Source organism: Cricetulus griseus, chromosome 6, assembly GCF_003668045.3.
Source record: "Cricetulus griseus strain 17A/GY chromosome 6, alternate assembly CriGri-PICRH-1.0, whole genome shotgun sequence".
Taxonomy (NCBI): Eukaryota; Metazoa; Chordata; class Mammalia; order Rodentia; family Cricetidae; genus Cricetulus; species Cricetulus griseus.
In genome coordinates, this window is record NC_048599.1 from 54,097,270 (window position 1) to 54,112,956 (window position 15,687).

The window sequence follows — 15,687 nt, forward strand, 5'->3', positions numbered from 1 at the left end:
GAAGTAACCCAGATCCAGAAAGACAAACATGGTATGCACTCACTCATAAGTGGATACTAGATATAAAGCAAAGGATAGCCAGGTTCCAATCCACAATCCTAGAGCAGCTAGGTGAAGACCCTAAGAGGGACACACATGGAGGGCCCCAGGAAAGGGAAAATAGTTAAGATTTCCTGGGTAAACTGAGAGAGAGCATAACTAGTCAGAGGTCATGGAGGACTAGAGTGAAAGAATGTCCTCTGGGCATGACAGGATTACTGTACTCAAACTCATAGCATCTGTGGTTGCCTGCAGAAGACCTGCCCAAGATCAAGCCATTCAACATTCCCAACCTGAAGTTGGAGGAGCACAAGAACAACCCCATTATGATGTGAGAAGCTATTGACAATTGATAGATTCTGGAAGGAGAAACAATTTCCTCCAAGTGTGTATCTCCTGGTAGGTCAACCATGTTCCAATGAATATTTCCATACCCATGAGGATATGGGGCAGCAGACGTTGGATTTTGGTGAGTTATTACTCACACGCGCACACACACACACACAGAGAGAGAGAGAGAGAGAGAGAGAGAGAGAGAGCGATAGAGAGAGAGACAGAGAGAGAGAGACAGAGAGACAGAGAGAGAGACAGACAGAGAGAGACAGACAGACAGAGAGAGAGAGAGAGAGAGAGAGAGAGAGAGAGAGAGACAGAGAGAGAGAACAAAAATGAAGTTGGGAGGGAGTGGTGGAAATGGGATGGGATGGATCTGGTAAAGTTAGAAGGATGAGAGGAGGAGGTGAACATGATCAAAATACATTGTATGAAATTCTCAAAAAATCAATAAAATATTATTTTAATGGGAAAATTCTCTTTTTGGTCATATCTTTGAAATATTTTCCAACAAATTTGTAGTTTTTATTTAAGGAAGCTTGTACATATTTTTAATTATTATTTATTTTTATTTAGTTTGGTTTTTAAAGCAGATTTAATCATGTAACCCATACTTGCCTCAAAATAGTTATCATCCCACCATAGTCTTTGAGTCCTGGTATTTCAGGCATTCATTAGCAAGGGTTTGATCCTCAGCACTGTTTAAATGTCTGTGAGGTGGGGAGCAGGAGGCTCAGAAGTTCAGTGTCATCTTGGGCTATAGAAGTCTGAGGCCATGGTGGGCTAAATGGCAGCCTATGTTAAAAATTAATTATTTCCTTAATTTTTTCTGCCCTTTGTTAGTTTCCTGTAACAGCATGGCATGCACAGAATAGCATCAACAATACAAACATGGTCCCTCACACTGGTAAAGTTATAATAGTGAAACTGAGTTCCTGACAGGGTTGACTCCTGTGGGGATGCGGGGAAAATCTGTTCATGCCTTTCCCTCGGCTTCACCTTGCCTAGGTGTTACCTGTCCTCTGTGGATCCTATCACCTTTACTCTCCACATGCCTTTCCTAGTGCCCAAAGTCAACTGAAGAAGAGCACCAGCCACAGAGGACATGGGCTAACAGTCCCATATGAACTTGCCATCAAAGATGCTTGTTTTGAAAACAGTCATTCACAGGTCCTGAGAGAGATAGAGGATTTTTCACATACAGTTGATGTCCATGTTCCAATCCACATCCTTGTCATTTTCTTCCCTCCTGTAGAACTCCTGTGGTCCTATGCTTCATGTTGCTTCATGGTGTTTTGAGACTGTTTTCTTCAAACTTAGACTCCATCTTCTCCAGATTGGGGGGTCTCAGGGGATTTGTCCTCACCATCATAATTTTCTCTTTCCACCTCAAATATATTTTTCATCTCTTTTTTAAATGCTTTAATTTCAGATACTGTGTTTTTAACTCTAGAATTCCTTGTTCGTTTCTAGTAATTCCTACTTTTTACAAATTATTTGTTCAATAATTGTCACCAGGATTTCTTCATTTAAAGAAAGTTTAAACTTTATTTACTTCGTCAAATTTATATATTTATTTTTATTTATAATGTAATTTGATTTTATTTTGTGTTTTATTGTTTTATTATGTGTTTTGCCTGCAGGTATGTATATGCACCGTGTGAATACAATGCCTGTGGAGTCCACATGAGGGTGTTTGGTCCCCTAGCCACAGAGTTACAGGCAGTGGTAAACCTCTATGTGAGGTCTGGGACTTGAACCCAGGTCCTCTGGAAGATCAGCCAGTTCTCTTATCCATTGAGCAATGCCTGTAGCCCCATTAAATCTATCTTTAAAAAGTAGTATTGACTTTCTTTTCTGTTGAATCCAAAAATCTAGTGACAATCAGAAACCCTCTGTATGAACAATGCTTTCTCCTCTGACTATGCACACAGTTTCCTGCAGTTAGGTTTTGAGATGTTTGGACAAATGCACTTTAGACAAGGCACTGGGGAAACTTTGGGATCTGATTCATGCTTAAAAACTGACATTTTGTTCTTGTTTTCTTTGCCTAGTAATTTAAGTAAGCTACATCTAAAGTCCCTGTTGTCTGTAGGCTACCAGTGTCCCTACTCAGTGTTATTGATATTTGTGCTTTCCAGGCAACTCCCTAGGAATCATCCCTGTATTTGTGGAAGTCAGAGTTCAGGGAAATGTTAGCCAAAAGTTATTTTGGAATCTCTTGAGCATGCATGGCTTCCATTCTTCTAGTGGACCTGGGTACAGACTTGGAAACATGTTCAAACTTTAGGCTATTTTCAAGTTGATTCTTTTGCCTCCTTCTGGGCTGTCTTCTGTTTCTTATGAGAATGCAGGAGTGTGTGAGTGTTCAGTTGACTAGGCATTTCTGGGTACCTTGAATTTCCTCTGGTCTTTCCTGTACATTGGAACTACTTTCCAGTTAATCCTATGCATATGCAGAGCACACAGTCATCTCCCTATGCTTACTTCACCTCCCAGAACTGCCTACAAAATTTTTTTTATCTATCTAGTGTAATTCATGGCTTCTTTAGGACAGGACTTCAGCATTAGGAGGACGAGGCCTCAGAGCTACAAGGTTTGCTTCTAAGCTGATTGTATTAGTTGTCAGTGTTCTAATACATGCCATTCTCCAGCACGGATGGAAAGCCGGCTGGGTCCCATGAGCTAACGGAGCAGTAAGGAGATGGGAGCTGCACTTTAAAGAAGTCTGTCGTCTGCTTTTTCCTGATGTGTTCTTTCTGACCAAATGGTTCTTATATTTTTGTCTGCCTTTAAAGATTGTTTCTGTTTTTGTTTTTTTGTTTTTGTTTTACAGTTATTTTGGTGGAGGGAGACTGCTTATATCTCTGTTCTGTTACGCTTGAAGAGAATGCTTTCTTTTCAACTCTTTCTAAATCTTATCTTTGATTTCCTCAGCACTGTATATTGGTTGTATGGCATCCTTAAAACGATTCTATTTTCCAGAAACTCTTGGTTCCAGCAGCTTGGTAGATAGGCTAAATTAATTCTGGAGTTGGCTTAGCCAAACAAAATGGATAGAAACTTTCTGTACCAAATGCTCAACTTAGTCACAGAAAACAACAAATTCTCTGGCAATGGCTGGATGACATAACTTCCCGTCCACGAACCATTTGCTACTATAGACTTCACAAGATAATTGTTCTCTATAAAGTCTTCCTAATTACTCACCCCACTCTGGCTTCCCCTTTTTTATTCTTGGGTTCAAACCTCTGCCATTACTTTTAGGGATTATATTGATAACATTACTTTCATCTCCTAACTATTATTTTGTGCACTATTTTGTGTTATGCCCACAGGAAAATGATACTTACTGAAGGCAGAAACAAAAATGCTATTTGAAATGTCCCACAGATTTTATTGTAATATATATGTATATCTCATATAATACATTCACATACTCTCCTGTGTGTGTGTGTGTGTAGCCAGTGCACTATTTAGAGTTAGTAGGTTGAATTGAATAATTTCTATTGAATGTTTGCCTGATGGGTAATGGTATCCTATGCTTTTAGAAAAGTTTGTAACATATATATATATATATATATATATATATATATATATATATTCTCTTGACTCCATGAACTTTTGCTTAGTTCACCTTACTTTTCAAGTCTGTGTTGACAACTTTGTTCAAGGATCCTTTCCTCATTTCCTCCTTGAATATTAGCAATTGATATCTACTGCCTATGCTATTTGCATTTTCTGTCCTGCACTATGAACTTTTATGTACATTACTTTTCTTATTTAGTTTGTGTATCCTCTTTGGGCAGAGATTTGTCTCTGAAATCTCATTCTCATGGGTTGGATGTAATGATGTAATAGACTTGGTACTCATAGAATGAATGCATGAGCTCCTTAAGGCTTCATATTTTACTCAGTTTATAAAATGCAGTGGTTGAAATGGACAGAATTCCATACAATTCAAGAGACAATGTTGGAAGGAAACTCAAACTGTTGTCCTTTTTCATACCAGTTCCCTGAGGTCTGTGGGTGAGATTTCTGGATGTCAGGCTTCAAATATAGCTTCAACAACCACATGTTTCATTAGAATTCCAAGTTTCCTTTAGTACTTTTCTTTATATCGAGTGTTTTGCACTGGTATCCTTTCCTTACCAACAGAACAGCTGACCTTGCATTCAGTGGTGAGTCACAAATTAACAGGACTGCTCTAATGCAGAGTTACCAGGTCTAACAAACCAAGCTCTTTCTTTGATGAAAAGACGTTACTAGACTCCAATGTATTGACTGGCCTTAACAAGGGAGTAAATTTAAAACCAACAAGAAAATGCAAACCTGATGTGATTTCCCTAACACAAACAGGGAACAAATGAACCCCATTCTCTATGAAGTGTATAGCTACTAAACTTTAATGATAGTATCAGTTCTGCTTGATGAGGGCAGTAGTGAGTCCTCGGTTCATCTGTTATAGAGGTTGCAATTCAAGCTGACTTCAGTGCACTTGGCAGGGGGCCAAGCATTAGCCAGTTAATGCAGGCCATATTCAAGCTGTACTTAATGAAGGCAGTGCCCAAGACATCAACTTCAAGCAAAGGCTTATATACATCTTTTTCTTTGGACTTAATGGCAGGGCTCTATGTTTGTAAGGTTGTTGATGATTCAGAGCATACTAGTCTCAAATTTAAAAAAAAAAGAAAAAGTAAATCAGGAATTAAGTAGCAGACTATCAAATCTGTACTTTTATCTTAAGAGGTGGGAGGGTACTTTGCAAGACAAAGCTAAGGAAGTACCTGCTGCCAGGTGGACATTGACAGAGATAGACACAACAATGTTGCATAGAAAACTCTATAGAATTTCTCCTGGGCATCTTGTCTTTCACCCATTCTCCCCTCTGAGCTGTACTGACTCCACAAGTGTGTAGAGTACTGCAACTTTCACTTGTTGAGAATTGTATTATGTGGTTGCTTCTTGCAAATGCTCCTCATGTCTTGTGTAATCATGATAGCCCTTCGTAAACTAAGCATAGCTATATGCATTTTAGTGATGAGGTCCTCAAAACTAAATGACTAAATGACACACCAGTCACATAGCTGGCAACAGGTAAGGGCAGGATTTTGGCACTTGATATCCTCTGCACTTAACATCCTGGGCTAACACTTTCAGACTTGATTTTGACTTTGGATGCACTGAAGACAATCAACAATCCTTCACTATCATTTGCCACCCCTTCTCCTTTGGCATCATGAGAAAGTAAACATGTAGCCCTAGCCCTGTATTAGGCCCCTGCTGCAAAGGAAAGCTGCATAACAGAGGTTAGTGGTTAGAGAATGGACTGTTTTAATTAGGGTCATTATTAGTGTGATGAAACATCGTGACCAAAAGCAATCTCAGGAGGAGAGAGTTTATTTGGCCTATAGAACCCAGGACCACCATCCCAGAGTGGGCCCTCCTACATTAGTCACTGATTAAGAAAATGCCCTACAGGCCTACCCACAGCCCCATCTTATGAGGCATTTTCTCAACTGAGGTTTCCTCCTCTCAGGTGACTATAGCTGTGTCAAGTTGACATAAAAACTAGATAGCACAGGGACTTTGTCTAACTCTTCTCAGTGAGTTCTGGGTGGTCATAATATCTTTAGGAAGTCATCCATGCTGAACACATCTATAACACAGCCTACCGACAATGACCAGAACAGTGGGAAAGCCAAGAAATAGCTTTCTTCGATATTGCATAAGTAGTGCACACTGGGTATCTCACATGCAAATAAGCAACAGAAACAAATGTGCATTTTGATATGAAATCCTCACAAAATTCATTTCCTGGTCTGTCTCATGTGATTATCTTTGCTATTTATTATACATAATTATAGTGTTAAGCAGAAAAAGCAGAGAATACAACTTATCCATGCTGTGATTATAAGCAGGAAGAATTATGTCTGTATATGGAGAGTATTTGGAAGAGAGTCTAAATGTGGAAATGGAAATTTGTTGGTGTGGTGGAATTGTAGAATAATTTCCCTCTCCCCTTTGAATTCCTAGTAAAGCTATTATTGTGTTGTTTGTGCAATAAATAAATTTTAAAAGCATAACAGTGAATACCAATTAAAAATAAAACATGTAAGGTGTGTGCCAACACCAATGGGAAGCATTAATGTAGCACTTCTATTTTTGTAGGAGGCTTGGCTCCTAATGAAGTCTTTCATCTCCCTGACACAATGCACAGTCAGTCTGTATTGTAGGAAGGATGTGTTGACTAGGGTCATCCTGACATATGAGTGATAAGGGGCCAGAGGCTACCATCAGCTACTGAACTAGAATTTTTCCTGTTATTTTTGGGTCTGGATTGCTGATCGAAGTAGATAAGTTATAATGACTACAATGAAAGAATCTGTATGGCTCCCAAAGAGTGTCACCCAAATTATATTCATCAACCATGTTGACCAATAGTGCTCCAAGATCTATCCTGGTGGCTTTTAAATGTGGGCAGATTTTCTGAATCAGCAACTTGAGTTTAATAACTTTCCTATATGATTCTAATGCTTAGTGCATTTTGAGAGCCACCCCGGAAGGAGGGTTACTATTCGGTGTTAAGGTGATGGACTTACAAATACCTATTGTATTAATAGGATTGCTTCTGGGTGTGCCTGTGAGGGTGCTTCCAGAGAGGTTTAATTGATCAGGGAAGACCATCCCTGAGTGGGTATACCATCATGTGGGCATCCATGCCAGGCTGAATGAAGAGGGAGAAGCAGAAATCCAGCTGGCACCAGAATGTACCTGTCTCTGCCTCCTGGCTGCAGATCCAACGTGACCAGCCACCACCATGCCTTCCTGCCACTGTGTACCCTCAAGCCATGAGCTGAAATAAACCCGTCCTTCATTTGGTTGCTTTGATTTGGTGTTTTGACATACAAATAAGAAAGTAGCTCATTCCATCCCTGCTATAACATTCTTGTATTTGTGAGAAGTGGTCGCATAGCTCATATTACTCATTCTACTGTTTCAGGTTAAAACAATGAGAGGTATCAAAATACAATATGTTGCCCAGAAGCAGTGTCCTAATGAGACTTGTCATTAGCATATTAGAGGAAGAAACTGAACTGGTTTGCCCTGGACAATTGGTGTCTGATGTTTGGAAGTGGGAATTCAGGAGTGGCTGAGAGCAGATTTGGGAGGATGAAGTAGAGTGCTGGGAGGCAGAGGATGATACTCAGCTGTGAGCATCCTGTGAACTACTGATGGAACAGTCTTGAGGGAGGTAAGGCAAGGTCCAGAAAACCTTACAGTTCATAGACTATGCAAATCAGGATCTCACTCATCAACAGCAGCTCAGCATCCTGCTTGGGAGGTGGCTCGCGGCCACATCCACCTGCTGTATGTGAGCATTGGTGCATCCATTCTCTGCACATAGATCAAGGACTGGTATTTAAAGTGGGCCTGTTAGGATGCCAGATTTCACATGCCAAAAAATGTTGCCTACTTATGGGGTGTAAAGCAGTTTTCAATCAGAGTAAAAATATGTGCGAGTCTAGTCTTCATTTATAATTACAGATCATTTATCCTGGACTGAGCCCCACTGGGTTTGGTTTCACCCTGGACTCACTGTAGTCCCTCTAAGTACGTGACACCTTTGCTGTATCTCCTTCTTGCTGATGACTTATGAGAGAAAACACACATAACTGTCACAACCAAAACAGAACCTTGCCTGTGATCTGCCATTGATGGCACCTGCAGTAGTACACAGTGGAGGAATTAAAGGTTCTGTGCATCCATCTCCAGTGTCATGCCACTGCTCATTCTCCGAGCGTTACTTTAGGTTTGGATATGCAGCCAAAAGTCTTGCTAAAGATGAATGGTAGTATGACAGACGATAAAAATAGAGATTTCGGGTGAAAGGAGGGCTGCATGTTGAAGTCATTGGTTTGCAATTTTGATCTACATGGATAGGTTCACTCCTAGACAAATCTATACTACCCTGATTTGGTTCTGTATGTCTCCCCGTGGCAACCCCTTATACATAGAATACCATTTTGAGAGTGTTAACCATCATGTGTGCCACCTATAGTAGTTAATTTCCTCTCCCTTGTATAACCTGCACCCACATCTCTTCACCCTTTCCTCCCACCCACGGAAGCACAGTGCCCTGCCTCTTGTCTTGTAACTATTCAGGAAAGTTAGGAAGATGGACTCAAGTTAGAGGAGTACTGGAGTTCAAATACTTCCTCCCCCATACCCGGTGTTGGTCAGCTTTCTCAGTCACAGTAGCACATGGGAGGACCAAGAGAAGAAGGGGCTGCTGTTGTGCGGATGAACTCAGGTGGGATTTGACTTCCTTCCCACACTTTTCTGTACGTGGCCTCACTTCATCTTTCTCTTCTGCTCACTCTCTGGATTACCTCTGTTTCTCTAAAGTAGGTTTCTAAAAGTGCTGTACACTTGTAGTGCCCTATCCTGAGGCTGTTTCCTCCGTTGGGGCTTGTGTGTCTCCATTAACTACATGCTTAAAGGTAACTGACTTTTTAGAACCGGGTTTCCAAAAGACCCCCGAGGACAATCTGTTTGTTCAAAAAATATTTTATGACTTTTCTTGTTCTTAAGAAATAAGATGGAATTCACAAATATTTTTTTTGTTTTCATCAAACAAGATGGAAATACAATAGGAAAAGAAATGCTTTGACTTTGCACTAAATGAAGACTGCCCTGTACCCCAAACACAATTTTGACATCATCTCTAATCATGATGTTAAAGCCCTTTTACCTGCCTTGGTGTTCTCTCTTTCAAGTTCAGTATCCACTCGTCCAATACATCAGTGGCTTTAAAAGAGTTCTTCCAGGCAGGAAATGTGAGCTATTTGCAGGGCTATAACATGCCAGCAGAAAGGAAAAGGTGACAGGCTGATGGGTGTGGGTGTGGACTGAAGGTGTTTTATGCAGCCCACCAGGAAATCATCACTTTAGAAAACAATTTTGCAGCTGTATAGTTAAATTAACTGGGTAGTTAGAGGCAATTATGTGATAAAGTAAAAATATTTATGCTCTTTAGAGCTCCAAAACTGTCATTTGAAGTGTTACAAATTTTTAAGTAATTTCACCTGCAACTTTTGAAAGAGTCTGTGACTCAGGGCATAAAATTGAAACAGGTTCCCAGTGTGAAAGAAAATCAAGTCAGTCTCCATGTCATGACCCTGATTGAATTCTTTGCTCGGAGAATGTCTCCTAGTCACACTTCCTCAGTCCAGGAAGTTTCTTTTCTAAACAACCCCAGTTTGAATTTAAGATTCAAGCATGTTATTGCCTCTGGTAAATGTTATATATGTACATGAGCATGGACAGGGATGCATATCACACTGCTTGGTTCTGTGCTATGTGGTATGTGTGTGCACATTTGCACATGTGTGCGTGCATTCGTGCAATATTGTTGATAAGCATTAAGTTCACCTTCTCTTACTTTTTCAATGTTGAAAGCTGCAATAAGAACCATGAGCCGTGAAAAACAATCACCTCCTCTCATATCTTCTATGAAGCCAATTTGTCATTGCCCCTACAAGTTTTGTTACTGCTAAAGTCCATTCTATTCTTATACAACTGTATGCACATGCTGCGGTTTTCTAAATACTCTTTATTGTACTTAGGGCTGCTACTTAGAATCCTTGACCATCATTTACCTTTAGCGCTGTTTTTAGTTTTTGAGATAATAGTTACAGCATCTATTTCTCCCTCTACTTCCTTCCCTCCAAGCTGTCCTTTGTATCCCCCCTTTTCTCTTTCAAATTTATGGCCTCTTTTTCCTTTAGTTGTTGGTGAGTGAGCGTGTGTGTGTGTGTGTGTGTGTGTGTGTGTGTGTGTGTGTGTGTGTGTGTGTGTGTGATGTTCCTCGTATGTATGTTTTCAGAGTTAATCATTCCGTATTGGACAACCAATTAGTGTGCTCTTATTTTTTCTGGGAAGATGTTTTCTCCAACTTTCCTTAGTTTCTTGTAACTAAGAAACTTTGGTTTTGGAGACAAGGTCTCACTATGTAGCCTAGACCAGCTTCCAACTCTCCAGTCTCCTGCCTCTGCCTTCCAAGTGCCAAGGATAGCATGTATGCACTCCTGTGCCCAGCTTCTTTTCTCTTCCATGTTAGCATGTTTTCTCTTTTCTCTTCCATGTTAGCATGTTTATTGGTGTCATCCATGCTTCGTTCTATGTGGTACTGGAAACCAAGCCATCTATCCAGGACTAGTGAAGTCACAGATTTTGGAGAATCTAAAACTTCCACCTTACTAAACCAACAGAGTCCCTAATTACACTCTCAATATTTGTCCACCCATCCACAGAGAAGTATAGGTCTCACCCCTCAACAAGTCATCAAGGAAATTTCTCTTTATAACAGACAGAGCTCCTTATAGAAAACACAACTGATCCGAATGCACTTATGGAGCATGTTCCCAACCGACACATCTCCACCACAACTACCACACCTGTAGCTCAGGGATCTGTGGAAGAGAAGGCAGCAAGACTGTAAAAGCCAGAGGAACAGGGAATTTTCTGTGAGATGTGTCTCCTTGAAATGTCAGAAGCTACATCCATGAAGTCTTTCCAACATGACTGCCTAAACTTGGCCATCATTTTAAGAGGTTGTAAATTTTTCTCTTGAATGGCTACATCACGATTCACTATTCTTCTACTCTGGGTACTTCAGTGGTATCCAGTATCTCACTATGAGTACACAATGCTGAGACAAACACTTCCATGCTTTTGGTTTCTTTTTCTTTATCCTATTTTTCGTAATTTGAATCTCACAAGTGATTACCATATTGGAATGGATGCACTTTTTTATTTAGCTTTTGATACATAGGGTCACATTGTTTTTCAAATTTCCATGTCTACTAGTCATACGTAAGTTCACTTTTATTTATGTCTTTCAATTTTAAAGCAATATGATTACATGGTTTTGATGACATCTCTCATAATTCTTATGCATTTACTGTGGCTCTTAATATTTAGCTCTGCTTAAAGAAGCTTTCTTTTTGTTCCTCTAGTTTTAATAGATGCTGATAGATACCACAGCCTCCACAGACAAATGTATGCAGAGAACAGCACACAGTCTCAGATGTGAGAGGAGGTAAAGAGTCTCAGTCTCGCTCAAACATTTGTCCTTTTGCATTAGGAGCATGAAGGTACAAAGGCAAAATCAAAGGCAAGGAACCCAAAATTCATATGGAGTTCAGCATCCTCTTTCTCATTCCATTTGCTCCTCTTTCCCTACCAGTTCACTGTGTCATTTGAGAATCCAGGTCCTGTGCTTGTGGCATTCTCTTTTATCTAATGTAAAAGTCCTGTGTATTCATATTTTGTCCCCCTAACTTTTGTCATTGGCTGACTGCCTCTGAAAGTCACAGGGAATTTGTCTGTCTGTCTATCTGTCATCTATCTATGTGTGAAGTGTGTGTGTGTGGGGGGGACAGTCCAACCCTATAATCTGCTAGTACATGACCAGCCATGGCATCTCATATGGGTCAGCACACTGGAATGAAGATAAGCAAGGGAGATAAGTGCTATCCTAATGGCCAGACAATAACTCCCACCAATATAGTTCAAGACTATGGTCATATAATCATGAGAGAATGGGTCAGAACCAGAAACTCATTTCACACAGGTCATTCAGCAGCCTAAGGCAGAAATAAGTTTGAGTCAATGCAATCAAAAGGTGAAAACCTCACTATCACTGGAGGTGCCAGTATATATGATGCCCATACTCTAATATTCCTTGTGATCATATTGAGTATTTATGATTATTTTATAGGAAATAGAGACATATTTCTCTATTTTCTCCCATGTAGAATTTGGTGTCTACCTTGGTTAAGTTTCTGCTTGTGAAGCTTGTCAGTTCCTTTGGGGTTATAGCATAGTGGTTTGGGAAAGGGATTTAGAAAATAACACAGGCACAGTGCACCTATGAAAGCTTCTTGGAAATGAGCTGGGAGGCTTCCATGAAACAGTTGCCTGACTTAGGAAGGAATGATGGTCCATTGCATTGAAATGAGTCCAGGAGAGTGAATGAATGGGCTTCCGCCGCATAAGTGTTGGACCGTAAGTGTGGCTTGGTCCTGCAGGTTCTCTTGAGCACAGGATTCATTGGCAAAATTTTTTTCTTCTGATATTAGGGAACACATTTCACACCCTAGAGAAAAGGTGTTGCTTACTGCCACGACTGTGTCCCCCAGACTAACCAAAGACAGCACAGGTAGTACTATGTTATTTGCCACTTGCTGAACAGTCCTGGGAGAACAGCCATCAGGATAGTTCCCAGGTCACTTTTTAGTTCTGCCCCTCTCACTTCCTCTGTATTTGAAAACTGTGACATTTGCTCAATGCCACCTCATTTATGTTTTAAAAAGGGACCCAGAGAAGATAATGTTTATTCTCACCTGATATAAATTATATGAACATCAGAACATGAAAGAAGCTGGGCACAGGAGTGCATACATGCTATCCTTGGCACTTGGAAGGCAGAGGCAGGAGACTGGAGAGTTGGAAGCTGGTCTAGGCTACATAGTGAGACCTTGTCTCCAAAACCAAAATGCAACCACAACAAAGCGAAAAACAAAGCATGGAAAAAAAGAGAACCTAGCAGCTGATTTTATTTTCACTCTCTGACTTCTGCTCACTTTCTTTCAATTCTAGCTTCTCATACTATAATAAAAATAAAATGTCTTAAAATGTTAGGAAGCCCCATAAGACCTTCCATATTCTACCAAGTGAGTCAGAAGTCAGTGTTGGGCAATGAGACTGCTCCTCCCTGTCCATAATGACAACTTAAAACATCTATAGATCAACTTTAGGCTGAAGGAAGCTGTGTGTGTTTGGGGTGGGCAGGGAGAGCAGGGTATTCTATGATCTCGTCACGATGTGTTGTAAAATTTCAGGCAGGACTTGAATAAAGGAAGGTCACACTGTTGTGGGTTTATAGCAAAGAAAACCAATTCTCCTCCTTTTTAGAGCTTCATTTATTTTCAAAAGAGTTGAAGAATTTGGACAAGAGGATAAAGGGTTAGTAAAATCAATACCCAAAGGTTTATAAGTCTAAAAGTCAGTTTGCTACTGCAAGTGCTTAGGAGGTCTTGATGGGCTGTGTTCTTTGGTAGTACACAAATGAATTTGTTTAGCTATGCATAAATAAAGCCCACAATGTGAAATCTGCTGGCATTTTAGCTTCCCTCCCTCTCAGGTCATACTAAAAACATTTACTTCATCTAAGATGGAGTTAAGTGGTCCCTTTCCCAAACCTCCATGCTGTGAAACGAACTGTAGAGGGTATGCAGTGCTTTCGTGCCTGGACAGTTTTCTGGCAGGGAAGCAGGCGGTACTGGGGAAAAATAAGGACCCTTGAGGTAACTAGAGCAACCACAGCCCTCTCTGTAACCACTCTGTGAGAAAAAGGTGATTTTAGTACCCTCGGGAGCCATGCCTTCACTTCTGGCTTCTGTCAGAAAATGAGAAGCCGTTCATGAACAAAGCTGACAAATGTCTCAGGTTTCTTCAAGCCAGAAAGTTCAGAGTCCCCCATTCCCAAGCAAACTGCAGGGTTCCTTGCCATGTTTCCTTCACCATGTGCTGTGGGAGAAAGTACATGACTGACTCTACAGGGGCTGGGTGATCCCATGGAAAGCATATGGCTCAGTGTATTTTCAGCCTGCAGAACTGATGAATGGATTCAGATAAAAGTGGAAAAGCCTTCAGCAGCCTGTCCTTTATGACTACATGGTCACTCTTGTTAATACTGATGGTAATGCAGATACTATAATAAATAACAATAGTTACAGACAGGACAGCCTTCTAGGAAAATCAATTATAATATTATGAGATTATACAGTATACATATTTTTATATCCAGAATTATGCAGGTATGCATATGTATGTGTATACAGAGTCAATATGCATATATGCACATGTGTGTGTGTAGTGTGTGTGTGTGTGTGTGTGTGTGTGTGTATGTGTGTGTACAGAGCTGAGTTGCTGTTTTCTTGGGGCATACTGAGGATGCTTTCAGACTGTCAACAACGTTTTTGGAGGACTATTTGCTGTCCTCAGAGCACTCAGGCTGTTGTGAAGAATGTCCAAATGGCAAGTGGGATGACTCAGGAGATTCCTGTGAAAGCTGCCTTGAAAGGGGCAGGGGCTCGCTCCGTGGTTTTGAACATGTGTGAATTCCCTTGCTTATACTTTGTGTACTTTCCCATTTCTGTTTGCTTCTAGAGTGGAGAGGGCCAAGAAAGAACTGCACTTGGTCCAAAGGGAGGAGTTTCTGGCAGGTGTGCAGGTTTTAAGATAATAAAAGCATGTAGCAACCAGTAGTCCCTTCAGCCGAGTACCAGCTGCCTGTCAAGGCTGCCTGCTAAAGCCTGCTTTGGAAGCATTCTTGGCTTCAAGAACTATGGAGACCCATTTCTGTGTTTCCAGCCATTTGATCTTGTTACCACTTACCCATCACTGGGGATTCCCAACTGCTAAACTGGGAAAGTTGAAAAGCTCTTCCTTTCACCCTTCAAGGGTGTCAGGCAGCACACACGGCCTCATCTGAAGTACATCATTTTCCTCAAATAGCCAAGGTGAATAAGGCACACAGATGAAGTGGAACCTGGGGCTAAATGTTACATATCTGGAAAGGAAACAACCTTTCACTTCAGAGGTGGGGAATTCTGGATGCTTCCATTTCTGAACTAAACTCAGAACAAATGTAGGTGAGAAAGTGAACTCATTTCATCTTCTTCATCTGCTGACTGCCTCGAAAGCTGCAGTGAGGTGAAACTTGGCTTCATTTTCATTGCTTCCTTGTAGGCAGGCTGTGGACATTAATAAATGTTTCAGATGTACATTTACAAGGGTTTTTGAGCCCTTAGGCCATTGTAGCTGGCTTTCTAAGATTTCCTTTATGCTATGCGTACATTTTTGAGTTTCAGAGTTAGATTCTGTGAGGCTGGTATGTTCAAGTGTAGGTAACTACATGATTGAAACAAAACTCTATTAAAGAAGAATAAAGATGGATGAGTGCATTTCCTTCCACTTTATTGGAACTTACCAAGTACTGATTTTTTTTTTAAAGTAGCCAGAAGCCAATATAACACAGTAACAGGAGCAATGCTAGAATAACAGTTTCAAACCAAAACAAAAGCAAAATCATACTCAAGATATTAAAACAATACTAGCAGAATTGGAAAGTCAGAGATTTTTGTCCTTACGAGTTTCTCTCCAGCTTTGAGCATGATCACAGTAGGCAGTAGCCCCCACAGTGATTATTCTGCTGCTTATGTTGCCAATGGTCCTGGAAGGATC

At 40.6% G+C, this 15,687-nt stretch overlaps 1 protein-coding gene and 1 long non-coding RNA gene across 4 annotated transcripts in view; one reads left to right on the forward strand and one right to left on the reverse strand.

Annotated features, from left to right (window-relative positions):
• The window catches only part of LOC103162672, a 53,726-nt gene extending 51,513 nt beyond the window's left edge, over positions 1-2,213 (forward strand). Inside the window, exons 5-6 of one of the 2 annotated variants that reach the window (XR_003486554.2) lie at positions 295-508; positions 2,016-2,213. This is a non-coding gene — a long non-coding RNA (uncharacterized LOC103162672). The remainder of the gene's footprint in view (positions 1-294; positions 509-2,015) is intronic. The other variant, XR_003486555.2, reaches the window with a different exon arrangement.
• Positions 1-15,687, reverse strand: part of Sema6d (semaphorin 6D) — a 569,391-nt gene that overhangs the window by 218,259 nt on the left and 335,445 nt on the right. The window lies entirely within an intron of this gene.